Consider the following 16,147-nt stretch of genomic DNA (forward strand, 5'->3'; position numbering starts at 1 on the left):
CCCCCCCCCCCCCGCAACTCTTTAAGAGAACAAGTAGGGCTTGGCAGCTTTTGGTTGGGCTCCTTTATTGTAGACAAAATCATGCAAGGACAGACTACCAGTAGTTCTTTTCTTTCATGGGCAGTGAATTTGAAGAAACAGCTACAGAATCACATGGAGTCAGACTTTCGTGTTTTGAGACAAGAAAGAAGAGCTGCTGTCTGTACCACCTCCCAGCTATTGCACATTGGGTCATACCTCTCTTGGCAAATATCAGAGCTTTTAGGAAATGTATGCCTGTTCTCTGCTTTTCCTGCAGGTTGAGGTTGAATTTAGGAGACTATATTGCAGGGTGTGGTGTTGTGGGGTAGTGGGTTAAGCTGCTATCTGCAATGCTAGCATCCCATAGGGGTGTGAGTTTGATTCCCAAATGCTCATTTCCAATCCAGGTCCCTGCTGATGTACCTGGGAGAGCAGCAGAAGGTACAAGTCCTTGGGCCCTGCATATACATAGGAGACCTGAATGAAGTTTCTGGCTCCTGGCTTTGGTCTACCCAGCCTTGGCCATTCCAGCCTTTTAGGGAGTGAACCAGTGGATGGAAGATCTCTGTCTTTTCACGCTCTTCTTGCTCTTCCTCTCTGTCTGTAATTCTGCCTTTCAAATAAAATAAATCCTTTTTGTTTTCCTCAAGAAGGCTATCTTGCAGTCCTACCCAGTCGGCTTTACCTGAGCTGCAGTTTGGAAACTTTCTCCTTGTGCCCAGCAGTCTGGAACTTCAAAGCCAAGTATTAGTCCTGGAGCCCATGGTGTATAAGAAGACATGTGCTTCTGGAGAATTCATTCTCCGACTTGAAGCATGATGAGCCAAGACACACAGAGCCAGTTCCTGTGTCCTTCTGCTATTAATCTTTTCCACTCCAGATGAAAGGATAGATCAATGTTAATTTAATAGTATTGTAAAGCAACATTTACTTTCTTGTGGAGTTAGAATATATCATAAGCCTGAAACAACATTAAACACACTGACGAAATAGAACAGTAACCAATTTAGCTGAGCAGGAGCTGAAACACAGCTACCTCTAGAGGGAGATAGTGAGAAGAAGAGTCAATTATGTACCCCAGGACACCCGGAAGAAGCTCTGAGTTGTTCCACAGAAGACTGCTTAAGAGGGGTCAGGCTTTTTTTTGTTTGTTTGTTTTTTGCAGTGGCACAAGCTTCCACTTGGGATGCTCCCGTATGATGTCAGAGTGCCTGGCGGGGTCCAAGCTATTCTGCCTTTGATCCAACCTCCTGCTAATGTGAATCTAGGAGGTATCAGATGATGGCTCAGAGAGATGGGTCGCTATGGGACACCAGGATGGAGTTCCTAGCCCAGCCTTGACTTTGTCAGGTATTTGGGAGTGAATCAGTCTGTCTGTCTGCCATTATTTTCAACCAAGATCTCTTTCAAGTATATAGAAGTTAAAACCTGCAGCTCTTCCCTCTCCTGAGTTCTGATTCAGACATCCAACTCCCAGCTATCCTGATTTCAAATATCAAGGTAACATCTTCCCTCCTCTGGTCCTGGCTAAGAGGTTTTGTGCAGGCAGCACAGGTATAGGGGTTAGGAGTGGGCATGAGGTGGCATGCTGACACTTGTAGGATTCTGTGCAAGTCTGAGTACTGAAAGGTGAGCTCTCCAGTCCCCTTCTCTTCCCAACTTCCTGAATATTGATGAACAGACTCTATCATCCCCTCCCTCTCCACCTAGGCAAGAGATTGGCATATCTTTCTCTGGAGAAATAGAATAGTCAACAGATTTTATAGCTGAGGAAACCCAAGAAAGTTGTTTGTCAATTCTGCCATTATGACTCTATAGAGTGAAATCTCACATAGAAATGTTTGGAGACAGGGTGGGGAGACACCACCTGCTGGCTCCCTCTCCAAACTGCCCACAATGACTGAGGCCCAGCTGCTGAACCATGACCTCCAGGGAGGTCTCTGACACAAGTGACAAGAACCAACTGTGTGAGTTACCACCACTGCCTAACCTGGCATCTGGAGTAAAAAACTCGAGTTGGCAATTGAATCTCGGCACTCCAGTGTGGGATGTGAGTGTCTTAACCACTAGGCTAACTGCTCACCCTTGAAGCTTCATTTGGTAAGTCGTCCCTGTGCACACAGGGTTTCCAGTGGCTTTTAAAATACATTTTTGAAGGATTTACTTCCTTGTGAAAGGCAACGTTAGAAAGGGAGTGACAGAGACAGAGAGACAGAGAGACAGAGAGAGAGAGAGAGAGAGAGAGAGAGAGAGAGAATCTTGCCAACCTGAGCACAGAGGCCATCTTCCACTGTTCTCCAAGCCATTAGCAGGGAGCTGGATTAGAAGTGGAGCAGCCGAGACATGAACTGCTGCCTATATGGGATGCTGGCACCACAGGCGGCAGCTTTACTGACTATGCCACGGCACAGCTGAAGTTAGGCAGTTGCGGACACTTGGTCAGAGGCCTGAATGTCAAAGCCAAGTGTCTGAAATTCTCATGCTGTTTCCCTTGCTGTTTGTTGCCTGGAAGCAATGGGTGATGGTTCAAGTAGTGGAGTTCCTGCTACTCTCAGGGAGATCCAGACGGAGAGTTCCTGGCTCCTGGCTCCTGGCTTCCACCTGGCCCAGCCTCAGCTGTTGTTGCCATTTGGGGAGTGAACCAGCAGATGAAAGAGATTTTTATTTCTATCTCCACTTCTCACTCCTTGTTGTTGTCATTCGGCTTCAAATAGGTAAATAAATCTCTTTTTCTTTTTTTAAGGTGACACTGGTTATCTCACATATCTGTAAGTTAGCATTCTAGGACTTAACTATCTCCTATGTCTAGGGACTTGCAGGCGTAAAAACCAAGCAGGGCTCTCAGGCCTTCGTGTGGAAACTCTGGGGAAGAATCTGCTCTGAGTTGTTGGCAGAATTTATTTCTTGACAGCTGTTGGTCTAACTTCCTGAGGGCTGCTGACCTCAGGCTTGTCTCGATCTTTTGAGGCCATCCAGATTGCAAGTCAGGTGCCCCCTCGGTCTTCAAACCTGCAGAGGTGAGAGCCAACTCTTTCTGTCCCTTCAGCTGTCAGCTGGAGAAAAGGTCCTGCTGTAAGAGACTGTGTGCTTAGATTAGAGCTGAGGCCATCTCCCATCACACAGTCATAGCAGGACCACACTAGTGCAATGACGTGCGGGAAATCAGTGTGGGAGCAGGGAAGCAGGCCTATGGAGCTATATCATAATAAAATTTTTAAAATGTTCACTTAAAAACTAGCACATAGTACTATAGTCTTCACTTGAAAGCTGGATGTGTAGATATTGCAATAACAGGCTTAGCTGCTATTAACTCCATCTTAGCTGAGGTACCCTCCCTCCCACCCATGAGACTGTAACCTGGCCCAGAAAGCTGCATCCTGCTTGACAAGATTGCTTGAACCCCTGGCGAGGCTGTTGAAGCATGACTAGGAGAAAAATAAGTTTCACCTGGTACAGTAACAAAGGCTTGCAAAGTTAGTGGTTGTCACTTTTTCATCCCTAAGATAGTTCTGCATTAGCTCAGTGTATTAGCTCAGGCCCCCGGAGTCCCTCCTAGTTTGTGGTTGTTACCTTTGTAAACCTTACTGTTGTGCAGTTTGGGGTGGAGAGTTCTGGGGGCATGAGCCTACTCTGTACTGCCAGTTTGAAAGGATATCCCAGTTAATGGCCCTGCTCTGTATTGGCTCTCTTGGGTACAACAATATGACAAATGCCAGATGACCTAAACATCAAATAGATAACCCCTAAACCACATTAAAGACCCTTTACCCAATATCTAACTACCCCTGTAAAAGACGTAGTCAGTAATGCCTTAGGGCCTTAGGTCTCTGATATGCCGGCTGGCTGCTACTCTCAGGAATGTCCATGACTCTCTTTTCACAGTTGTGACAGCAGAAGAGATACATGGGGCAATGTACTGGCGGTGCTGCACGCTTTCACATCTACTCTGGGGGTGACAGGGCCCAGCACCCAAGTTTACCTATCCAATTGGTCTCTGAAGCCCATCATTTACAAGGCTTTATAGGAGACTCTCTTTGTAGTTCTTGTGATTGGTTAAATCAATGGGCATTGGGATGACGCTGGTACATGTTTAAGTCCCCACTTGGGATATACTTGCATACAGATTAGGGTAGACAATAGAGGGCTTAAAGTGAAAATTTCCAGAAAAATAACAGAATAATATATTAACTAATGGCTTTAATTATAGCCATGTGGAAATTTCCATTGAGAACCTATTGGATAGTGTAGCAAGCTTAGCCACAAGTCAAAATTAGTTAACCAAATGATGAAATAAGGTAGTTAATCATCAGAGTATGAAAATTGCAGGAAAAATAAAAAGTGTACGTGCATCCCAGGGCTGAATGTGGAAACTAGTCCAGTTGGCTGTTTTCTGACCAAAGGTAGCAAGCAAGGACTCGGGTGCTTCTAACTAGCCTGACTAAAATGGGTTGTTGAAGGCTGGGCTTCTCGGGGAACTGGCTCCCCGAGTGACTTCTTGCACTGGCCTCCCAGGGGAGATATTGTACCTTTATGACAACCAAGAAAGTCATGTTAGAGTGTCCACAAAGTTCCATAGGAATCATTGGCCTGAGGAATCAGGTCTTCTGCCTCCACGACTCTTTGCTCTGAACCCACGTTATGCCTGCTAGATAGGCAACAGCAAATAAAAGGTGGTCTTACTATCCTTAACTCAGCACTGTAAGACTGGAGCTCAGAATGAAGCAGAATAAAACAAACTCACATATTCCTCTGACATGTCCATCTCCAGACAGCTACAGACACAGCAGAAAGACAGCAATTCCTGAAAGCATTCAGAACCCTTGTTGCAAAGGAATCTGGGAACTGTAGTTCTTAGCTTTCCAGAAAGAAACAGCTCCCAGAAGGGGTTGGAGACGGTTTTGGGGTGATTCTACCAAGGCAAGAACATCATAGTCTCACATCTCAAGGCCTTCACTCCCACACCCCCAATTAAGCAATTTATTTATTTAATTTATTTGAAAGCCAGAAAGAAGGAGATCCCTCATCCACTGTCTCATTTCTCAGGTGCCTGTGACTGCTTGCACTGTGCCAGGTCAAAGCCAGGAACCAGGAATTCCATCCAGATACCCCATGTGGGTGACAGGCACCAAACCACTTAAGCCGTCATGTTTTATCTCTTACACATTAGCAGGAAGCAGGAAGTGGGAACTGAGCCGGCTCTTGAACCCAGACATTCCAATGTGGTTTTCTGGCTTTCCAAACTGTGTCCTCACCATTGTACCAAACGCCTACCACAGGGCCTTTACATTGGCTGCTGCTTCTTCCTGGAGTCATCTTTCCTCTGTGACAAAGGCTCTATCCTTCGTTTAACTTTCATCAGGCTCCTCTGAGCCCTCTGCCTGGGGAAGGCCTGAACTTGGGCTTCCCAGTCTTTGTGAAATCCACTCTTGAGCAAGAATCCCACTTTATCAGTTTAGCACAAAATCCCCCACCCTTGGTATCTGATCACCCTCATTATCTTATTACTATGGCATGTCTTCAACAGGAGTTCTGTTGAGTCAGGCTACCAAGAATCCCCCTGACTCTGCTGCTTGCTCTTAGCAATATCCTTTGCTCTATCCTCTACTGCACTCTTTTGCTGTAAAGCCCTGCTTCTCCTTGTCTTTAGAGTGAAACCTGATTTCCCTCTGTTGCTGTGGCCACTGTACTCATCATGACAGCACCCACCTCGGATGGCTGTCCTCCTCATGATAGGGCATGAAGATACTTTAAAACAATTCAGATTTAGTTGACTTGCCTGCTTACTGCAGTGGCTGGGGCTGAACCAGGCCAAGGTCAGAAGCCAGAACTTCCTCCAGATCTCTCCTGTGTATGGCTAGAGCCTAAACACTTGGGCCATTTACTAGTGCTTTTCCAAGGCCATTAGCAGTGAGTTGGATCAGAAGTGAAGCAGCCAAGACACAAACCAGCATCCATGTAGAATGTGGGTGTTGCATTTTTTTTTTTCAAAAACACAGGTATCAGCATGCTTCCCTTTCTCAGTCATCTACTGCATTTGAAAGAATGAATGAATGATTCAGTGTCCTTTCTCAGAGAGACCTTTCTGACAGAGACTCTTTGTCATGGTCTACCATCTGACACTGCTTCCCCTTTCTTCATTGCTTTTGTCACTACCTGACATATTCTGTATAAGTCAGAATCTTAATCACCTGTGCAGGTTTCATCTGTGTGTTCACTTCTTTACCCCCACAGTCTGCAGTCAAGGTCTGTAAAGATGACTAAACAGTGATCTTTACTGAATTGTGAACCAGTTCTATAAGAGCGAGGGGGGAGGGCAAAGGGAATGTGTCAGGGACGTAACACCTGAGATGTCATAAGAAGTCAGTAAGTAATGTGTAAGAATGGGGAATCAGAAAAAGTGACGTATTACATAGAGGTGAGTTCCTGAAGAACAAGCTCAGAGTGACTGGCAGAGTGGGTGGGGTGTTGGGGGTTTGAGGGAGGGTGCCATTGGTCTCCATAAGCACGATTATTCATGTAGATATCACCTAGGCACCTGACATTCAGAGAAATCATTGCAAGCTGAATAGAGGAATTCCCATGTCATTTGCCTATTACCACTTGACCAACAGGAATTCTTTCCTAATCACTCTAGGGGGTCAGCCTATGTTTGGAACAGTGCATTTACTGAGAACTAGCAGTCAGTGATGGAAACACCTAGGAGACCCAAGAGGCAGACGTATCGAGGCTTGCCCCAGCTACACCTTATTAGGGACAGAACTGTGTCTTTTGGGCAGCAGCCAAGTGTGAGGATCCCTACAGCCTGAGGCACTGGGAAGGGATTTATATGCTAAACTAAGCAAAGGTGGCCAAATGGAACATACCTAGACTTTCTCAAGAAATGTTAGCACACTGTGTGTCAGATAAGAAATATTCTAGGCATCAGTGACTGCTGCAAAATAATGGGTAGACTGTGTTGATGATTTTCTTTATTCAATAGCTTTTGGAATGAGTGCCTAAGTCACGTAGTAGGCAAGGCATTGGTTATAGCCAAGATGGCTGCTGTCAAGGCTAGACACTCACAAGCCAAGAGCCCTGGTCCATCCTGCATCCAAAATGATCTCCTGGAGGTCTCTGAATCCCATGTGGACCCCAGGAGGCATCCCTTAGGGTTTCTGCTCTTGTTTGCTCTGGACCAGCCAAAGAGGAGGAAAAGAATTGAAAGAGCATCAGTTGTTTTTAGGGCAGATTCCTCCACATTTTCTAAATCCAATCCCTACTGATTTGTGGCTTTTTCTGAAATGATCAGAAAGGAAAGTGCACTATGAGATTTAAATTTATTTATTAAAAATATCTATTATTCAAAGGCAGAATGGCAGAGAGAAAGGGTAGGGGGGAAGAGAGAGGAAAAAAGAGTTGGGACTCCTGTATGAGGTGCTAGTGCCATAGTGCCCATCCCCACCCCTAAAGGAGACTCTCTGGGCCACAGTGGTTTCAATACTTCAGGTTCTTGAGGAGTAAATGAGGCACTGTGGGTCACACACCCAACATCATGCTTGGAACAATGGACACGGTAAAGGGTAGTCATTGAGTGTTAAGGTTTTGATCCTCTTTATGGCTTCAGTTTGATGGACGCTGTAAAAGATACCAACCTTTTCACTTGTTATTGCACTTTACCCATTTAAGACAATGCTGCAAGGCACATATTGCCCCTATTTTTACAGACAGCCTGGGCTGTACGATGTTTATGTGGTTTATCTTGATTTCCTTGTTTGAATTAACTGGTTCTTGTGATCCATGATTCTTTCTGACTAGTCGTAATGTATTCTGGATGTATTCCAGGGCCACAGCTCCAGTGAGAACAACCTAGGCAGGTGACTGGGAGGGAAGAGATGATTAAGAGCTCTGTGAAATTCCCTACAGGCCTGAGGCCAACTCCTAGCCTTTCCCGCTGCTCCCCCGCCCTGATCTGTGCATGCACACCCTGTCCTGAGCAAGGCCTCCCAGAAGCACAGGCACAGATGACAACTTTCCAGAGCGTAGTGAGACCCTGGCTACGCCAACCTTGTTTCAGGTATTAACTACTGCCAGATACGGTGCCAAGCGTGATCACCTAATTTCTGCTGCATTTTTAACATTCCATGTCTTTTTAATGATGGACGATGGGAGAGGGGGAGAGAGAGAGAGAAACTTTCTCAGATCACACCGTGCAGAAGCTACTGCTCTGAAACTATGGCAGAGAGTGGAGCAGTTGACTTCAAACACTCAGCTGCTTCCTTATTTTGATTTCTTTTAAAATTACACTGTGTGGGTCTCTCAAGGACTGGAGATGTGATAAAGGGAACAGATGGGAAGGTCTGTTTACAGGTACAGCAGGAAGGCAGGCTATGATTCAGTGCTAGGAGGGAGATGGAAACAAACCTGGGAAATATCGGCGGTAAGGGGAGGAGAGGAGAGTATCAGAAACAGGGTTTATGCAAGTGACCTCTAGGATGGAACTCTGCTGGTGGCTCCCACCGAGGAAGATCATCCCCTCCAGCGGACTTCTCACAATGGCTAGAGCCATTTTGGGTTGTCAGAACTTGGGGATAGTGAAGCAGAAGACTGTGAGAGCACTGAGTACCAGTGAGGGCTTGGGAGTGGAGCACTAAGTACAGGGGAAGGGCCTTGCTAGGGAGAGAGTTGACTGCCAAGCCAAGAACTTGGCACTTAATCAGGTGAACCAGGCGAGAGCTTTGAGCCAAAGAGAATGCTTGTTAACTAACGTAGGAATTCCATTGGGGTCTCCTGTGTGGGTGACAGGCGCCCAAGGGCGAGGTCCATCGTCTGCTGCTGCCTAATAGGCCCATTAGCAAGAAGCTGTATTGTAAGCAGAGGAGCCAGAAACAGAAACAGTGCTTAGATATGGTATGCCGTGCAGTCAGCAATGCCTTGACCCATTTTGCTATGATCTTGGCTCTGGGGGTTTGTTACTTAGACTTTGTTCACCTGCCATCTCTCTCTGCTTCCTGGTTCAGTATGTGATAGATGCTTGGCCTTAATAGACGCCAATGGGCTGCTTCATCTTGGATTGAGGTGTAAGCCCAAATGAACCTATTAACCTCCTAGGTTGCTCCTCTCAGATGTTAGCAGAAGTAAGCAAAAGCTGACTGATACAGGGGAGCAACCAAAAACACTGTTGCACTGTGTATTTCTTTTTTTTAAAGGTTTATTTATTTTTATTGGAAAATCAGATATACAGAGAGGAGGAGAGACAGAGAGGAAGATCTTCTGTCCACTGATTCACTCCCCAAGTAGCCACAACAAGCTGGAGCTGAGCTTATCTGAAGGCAGGAGCCAGGAGCTTCTTCTAGGTTTCCCATGTGGGTGCAGGGTCCCAAGGCTTTGAGCTATCCTTGACTGCTTTCTCATGCCACAAGCAAGGAGCTGGATGGGAAGCAGGGCCGTTGGGATTAGAACCGGTGCCCATATGAAATCCTGATGTGTGCAAAGCAAAGACTTTAACCACTAGGCTACTATACTAGGCCCTGCACTGTGCATTTCTGACATGGAGGGTGAGTGACAATGCGTGTTGCCATTCAGACAGTCTGAACTTGGATGTCTTCTGAACGTCTCCTCCTTCTTTCTGACTGCCTCTACCTTTCTGGAGTAATCTTGGTGCACCAGGAATTAGTTGTGGTGAGTTTTGGAAGCTCAACTCTGGCTCCTCTTGGTCTCTTTGCATCTTTGCAGGATCATCTATAAAATTCAGACGTGTCTTTTTTTTTTTTTTAATCTCCATGCTCTTGTAAAAACAGCTTCTTGACTTTCATAGTTCCTACCCAGCTATCATCCATTCCTGTTGGTTGTAGGCGTTTGGAGAATGAACCAGAAGATGAAGTATGTGTGTGCGCCAGTCTCTCTGACGTTGAAATAAACACATAAATAAATCTTTACACGGAGAGGGCTGGCATTGTGGCACAGCTGATTGGACCACTGCCTACACCCCCAGCATTCCAGATCCACGTGCTAGTTCATGTGCTGGCTACTTGGCTTCCAATCCAGCTCCTTCTAATATGCTTGGGAGAATAGTTGAAGATGGTCCCAGTGCTTGGTGTTAGGGCTTGCTTTGCTGTGGAGGTACAAACAGTTAACTTCACATCTTAAAGACAATTCCCTGAAGATGTCGTGATGGAATTTGTCTGGCCTAAGATTCTGCCCACTCTGACTCTTACAGCTGCTTAATTCCCTAGGACATCCGAGGCTGGTAAGAGCACACACTGTAAATTGTTGACATCGATAACACCGGTCAAGAGGGCCTTTGGCTCATTCAGATTCTCACTGCCAGGGGCATAAATCTGCATGTAGGCATGGCCCCATCCTAACAGCACAAATAGGGTGTTACCCACTGCTTGGGGCAGTGGGGGAGTGTGGTACTAATTCTGTTCTCACAACCGTGCTGGCTGCCCAATCATGACTCTTCACCTCTCCTATCACACTGTCCTATCTTCAATGAAGTCTTTTCTTTAATTACCTTCTCATCTTGTTGAACCCTAAAATCCTACAGCTAACAGTTGGGCTCTAGGCACCCACTTGGGAGGGTAGGCTGGAGTTTCAGGCTCCTGGCTTTGGCCTGACCTAGCCCCAGCTGCTGGGCTCATTTGGAGAGTGAGCCTTCAGATGGTACAAATTTTTCCATGCTTTCTCCCACTCTCCTTTTTCTTTTTCCATTACTCTGGCTTTCAAATAAGTAAGGTAAATCATTAGAAAAACCCAAAAGATAAGACGGAATACAGAATTTATGGGGCCTAGTGCAAAGTGAAAATGTGAGGATTTTGTTTAAAAGATACTGAGAAGTTTAAGACATTGACTGTGGAGCATTGTACCCAGGGCTGCTTTGAGTGTAGGGCCTAGTGTCACTGATCCATAAGCCAGCTGTGGGTCTAGGAGACCTGTGGAATCACGAGCAGTTAAATGACAGCTAATGTGCATTAAATGATGTGGATTAATATAATATAACATAATATAACACAACATATGCATTCATAAGAAAACTACACTGTCATTTGAACTAAGGAATTGATCATCTAGGCTTTCCAAATTGATTTCTATCTCTTTAATTTTTTTCAATATGGAGTTTCAAATGTGCAAATTGCAATAGGAAAACAAAGAGCTTGTTGGGTAGATGAACATAATTAACTGAAATGATTCCTGCTTCCCCATCCTATGATTCTGGTATTGTTTGCCCCTGCCCACCTACCAATGCATTATGTCCTCTGCGCTTCCACAGGCTGAAATGGGTCTCTCCTGTCTTCTCAAAGCTGGAAGAATTGTGAACAGGTGCTCAGGCTGGCCCCTGGCCTGAGGAGTTTGCACAATTGAGCCTTGTGGAAGAAGGATATGGGAGCAGCCCGGGGATGGAGGGTGGGGGAATCTCCCAGGGGCTGAGCTGGCAATAGGAGCCAGTCCCAAGCCATCCCCTACCAAGATCATGCTAGGGTTGTCCTAAGTGGAAGTAGTGGAGGGACCATCTAATAAAAAAAGTTCTTATTATTTCTGCTGACCACTTGTGTCACTATGTGTGACTTGTGTTAGGGACCCTCTGTGCCTGAAAGAGCAATGAGCAGCATCTCTGACAGCAGGAATCTTGCAGGTTCTGGGGACTCCCACAGCTCAGGAATCCCTGCAGCCTACAGACCTGGGTTTGAATCCGCCAGTTACTCACTTTTTCCTCTTGGAGATTGCTTTCTCAGCCAGAAATGGAGACGATTACCTGCTAGCCCCACATAGGTTGTTATGTGGGATCCAAAGGGGGCCAATGTATTGCCTGGTGGCTGGTAAACTCTCTCTTTTTAGAACATTTATATATGTACATATATATAAAGATTTATTTATTTTTATTACAAAGTCAGATATACAGAAGGAGGAGAGACAGAGAGGAAGATCTTCCGTCCGATGAGTCACTCCCCAAGTGAGCGCAACGGCTGGTGCTGTGCCAATCTGAAGCCAGGAACCAGGGGTACAGGGTCCCAAAGCTTTGGGATGTCCTCAATTGCTTTCCTAGGCCACCAGCGAGGAGCTGGATGAGAAGTAGAGCCGCCGGGACTTGAACAGGTGCCCATATGGGATCCTGGCGTGTTCAAGGCAAGGACTTTAGCCGCTAGGCCACGCCGCCGTGTCCAGAAGATTTATTTATATATTTATTTGAAAGGTGGAGTGACAGAGAGGGAGAAAGAGATAGAGCGAGAGACACAGAGAGATCTTCCTTGTGATAGTTCACTCCCTGAATAGTTGCAACAGCTAGGGCTGAGCAAGGTCAAAGCCAGCAGTCTGCAGCCAGCTTCATTGAGTGTCTCACATGGGTGGCAGGGTCCCAAGTACTTGGGCCATCTTCTGCTGCTGTCCCAAATGGATTGGCAGTGCGCTGGATAGGAAATGGAGTAGCTGGCATTGGAACCCGGGTCCACGTGGGATGTAGACCCTGTGATCTGTGGCTTTATCCATTATGCCACAGTGCTGGTCCCTACATGACAAGCTCTTAATACCTATATTGTTTTAGGGTGAGTCAGAGAATAGAACTTCCCGAGGATTCAGAGATAGGCTGGGGAATAATTATGACCCTAGAGGAAGTCCTTCACTGCCGTGGGTTTTCCATGCTTAACCTGGTCAGAGGTGTAGAATGTGAGGTGCTGTGCTAACTCTTGAAGTATTCCACACCTGAGTAAGAATGGCTGCTGGATTTGGAACTTTACCTCTGGCTGGAGAGGAACCTGAAGCCAAAGCTACAAACCTTTCCCCTAATTTCACTGTTGAACATTTGCATCATCAAGTGTACAAACAGGTAGAAATCTCCCTCTAGTCTAGACTGTGGTCTGCTTTGCAGATAAACCCAGATGTGGTATTTGAGGCCTTGTGCTTTATCTTAGCAACAGTACAGGTACGTCTCCATTTCCACCAGCTGGTGAGATTTCACATCATGACTCATATCATCTTTGGGGAAGTAGCGTCCTGCAGTATGGAAGATCATGGTACTGTCATGACACTGTCATGGCATCAAGTGCCTTGCCTCGCTGGGCTGAGCTCACACTGATCCTACAAATCCCCTGTCTGGGAAAGACAGCATCATCCTCTCACTCCAAAGCCTGGAAACACTAGATGGAAACAAATGTACTATGAAAGTTCAAGGCTGCCAGGGTAGGCCCAGCTGAGTCCAGCAGAGCTGGGACCCAGGTGGGACCCCACAGGGCTGCTTTCATAGCTCCCCCAGCTGTACTGCTGTGCCGTGGGGGAAGGACAGCCCCTGGCCTAGACTCTCATTGGCTACCACGCTCCTGGGCTGATGCAGTGAGAATTCGTAGGGTGTGAGGTTTGCAGTTCTGTCCTACCTTTTGCAGCTCCTTGGTCCTGAGGCCCCACAGAGATGGGTGAACACCTGCTGTTGCTGTTCCTGTGCCTCTTCTGGCTGCCCGCTTCTCTGCAAGGTGAGCTCCTCTGTTTTGATGCACAGAGCATACAGGTGGCTGCTGACTGGGCAGCAATGGGGAGGTGAGGAAAGACCAGGCCCTAGCCTCACCTGTAGAGGCAATGGCCCCAGTCCTCACCTTCATCCTCTAACCTCGTTCCCCCAGCTTCCCCTCAACCTCCTCCTCCCTCTCTCCCTTGGTTGTTCCACCTTGGGTCCCACACTGCTCCTCCCTTTAATCCTCCTTGCCCTTCTTACTTTCTAACCCTAGGCAAGTTCTAGTTCCACTAGCGCTCTTGTGGAGAGCCCTACATAGGTGCTGAAAAGGGACCAGAAGGGTCTTTGTAGACCAAGGGGACACAGGCAGACGGCCCACGCGCAGACAGCCCACAGGATGTGAGGTCGGGGAGGCGTGGTCAGGAAGGTGGACGCTGGCCCTGTAAGCTGTGTGCTCCCTGCAGAGTTACCAAGCTCTGCAAGGCGCTCAGCTTGCTCCCCGCTGGAATGACTCGTTCCGTGCACCGCTGCGGGACTGGAGGCTGAGCTCCTTTGCTACCAGCGGAGGCGAGGCGAGGGGAGGTGAGCTGGAACATCCTTGCTCTACTGATTTTGTTTTTCCAGCTCTGAAGTGTGTGCAGTGCCATCGATTCAATGCCTCCGGGGTCTGTGAGAGCAAGGAAAGCGTCTGCGAGACCCGGGGCAGTCAGGAGTGCTTCCTACGGAAGGTGTATGAAGGTAGGCGGGGTCTGGGCGGCGACTCCGCGGTCCTCAGTCTGCTTCTCCATCTTTACCCCCTCGCTGATGCTTCCCATTTATTGTTAACTTTATCCTCCCCAGGTGGAAGGCTCCAGTACGGATACCAGGGCTGTGGGGACCTGTGCATCCCCATGTCCTTTTTCACACCCAACACTGAGGTGATTTTGAAGTGCTGCAGCGACCATTCTTTCTGTAACAAGTTTTAACCTGAGCCTTCCTGGTCCTCGTCTGTGTTGCGGAGACTGGCCCACAAACCTGCTTCTACTTAGCCAGCTACTGTCAGTTTCACAGCTTAATCGGCAGCGTGGATGGGTGGCCCCTACTTTCTTTTTATTATTATTATTATTATTTTTAATTCATTAATTACATTGTATTATGTAACACAGTTTCATAGGTACTTGGATTCTCCCCACCCCTCCCCAAACCCTCCCACCATGGTGGATTCCTCCACCTTGTTGCATAACCACAGTTCAAGTTCAGTTGAGATTCCCCCATTGCAAGCATATACCAAACATAGAGTCCATCATCTTGTTGTCCAGTCAAGTTCAACGGCTTCTTAGGTATACCCTCTCTGGTCTGAAGACAGAGCCAGCAGAGTATCATCCCGATCAAATAAAAGCTCCAACATACCATCAGCAAAAATTTACATCATTATGGAATTAATTGACATAGTAATGAGTAACCAATATGGTAAAAGTAAATGCGAGTTCTTAACCACCTTCTGTGACCATCTCATTGACATTTCAATTTTAGTTTATACACAACATATAACAAACCTAACATAACATGTTACACATAACATCGTGTCATCTTAAATTAATGCAAACATGTGGTATTTAACCTTTTGGGATTGGTTCATTTCCCTTAGCATTATGGTTTCCAGTTTGGCCCATTTGGCCACAAAGAACTGCATTTTGTTTTTTTTAATAGCTGAGTAGTATTCCATGGAGTAGATGAACCATAGCTTTCTTATCCAATCCTCTGCTGATGGGCATTTTGGTTGCTTCCATGTTTTTGCAATTACTGATTGTGCTGCTATGAACATAGGAGTGCATGTTGGTTTCTCATAAGACAAGTGTTCTGGATATATTCCTAGGAGTGCTATTGCTGGATCATACGGTATGTTGAATTTGAGTTGTTTGAGTGTTCTCCATACTGATTTCCATAGAGGCTGTACCAACCTGCAGCCCCACCAGCAGTGGAGTAGGGTTCCCTTTTCCCCGCAACCTTGCCAACAAGTGTCGTTGGTGCTTTTATTCATGTGGGCCAGTCTTACTGGTGTTAGGTGGTACCTCATTGATGTTTTAATTTGGATTTCCCTTATTGCCAGGGAACTTGAAGGTGGCCCCTACTTTCCAACAGCTCTGCTGTTTCATCTTTCTCTGACTCTTAGCTGTCTTCCCTGACTCCCCCCAATCCCGGATGGGGACTTGTAGCTGCTCACCTTTCCTCTTTTCTCTCCACTCCTTCAAGCAAGATGTTCTGAGATGTGCAGCTCTACAGTTAGGCGTTGGTTAGACCGCAGTGCATGTGGCAGACCTGTCAGGTTAGGGGCTCTGCCAGGCTGGCCAGGGACAAGGGCTCTGGTGTTTTGCATGGGTGGTATTCCTAGGATGGTATTTTGCATCAGTCGTATTCTTAGGGCTTTGGGCTTAGCAGGCACCATCCTCTGCACCTTATACCCTGCCCTGGTATAAGGGCATGACTTTCTTAGGCCTGTTCCTCTTTCCACGGTTTCATTTGTTACTAACAAATCTCGAATGTTTTTAGTTTAATTATGCTTGGATTTTTAAATTTTTGTGACTTAATTAAATTCCTAGAACATATGCTCTGTGTAGAAAGATTATTACAGGACTGGCAAGATCAGACATCACCAGTAAACCCAGCCTATCAGGCAGAGCCGTGCCTTGGTGGGTGTTGTCTGTAGGGTTTTTTTTTTAGTGAAAGATA

The 16,147-nt window shown here is 46.6% G+C and overlaps 1 long non-coding RNA gene across 1 annotated transcript; it reads left to right on the plus strand.

The window, feature by feature from the left end:
* The first annotated feature begins 14,059 nt into the window (after positions 1-14,059).
* On the plus strand, positions 14,060-15,851 carry LOC131480238 (uncharacterized). Its single transcript, XR_009245364.1, has 3 exons — positions 14,060-14,176; positions 14,279-14,509; positions 15,539-15,851. It is a non-coding gene; the product is annotated as an uncharacterized LOC131480238 (long non-coding RNA).
* The last annotated feature ends 296 nt before the right edge of the window (positions 15,852-16,147 follow it).

Source organism: Ochotona princeps, chromosome 4 (assembly GCF_030435755.1).
Source record: "Ochotona princeps isolate mOchPri1 chromosome 4, mOchPri1.hap1, whole genome shotgun sequence".
Taxonomy (NCBI): domain Eukaryota; kingdom Metazoa; phylum Chordata; class Mammalia; order Lagomorpha; family Ochotonidae; genus Ochotona; species Ochotona princeps.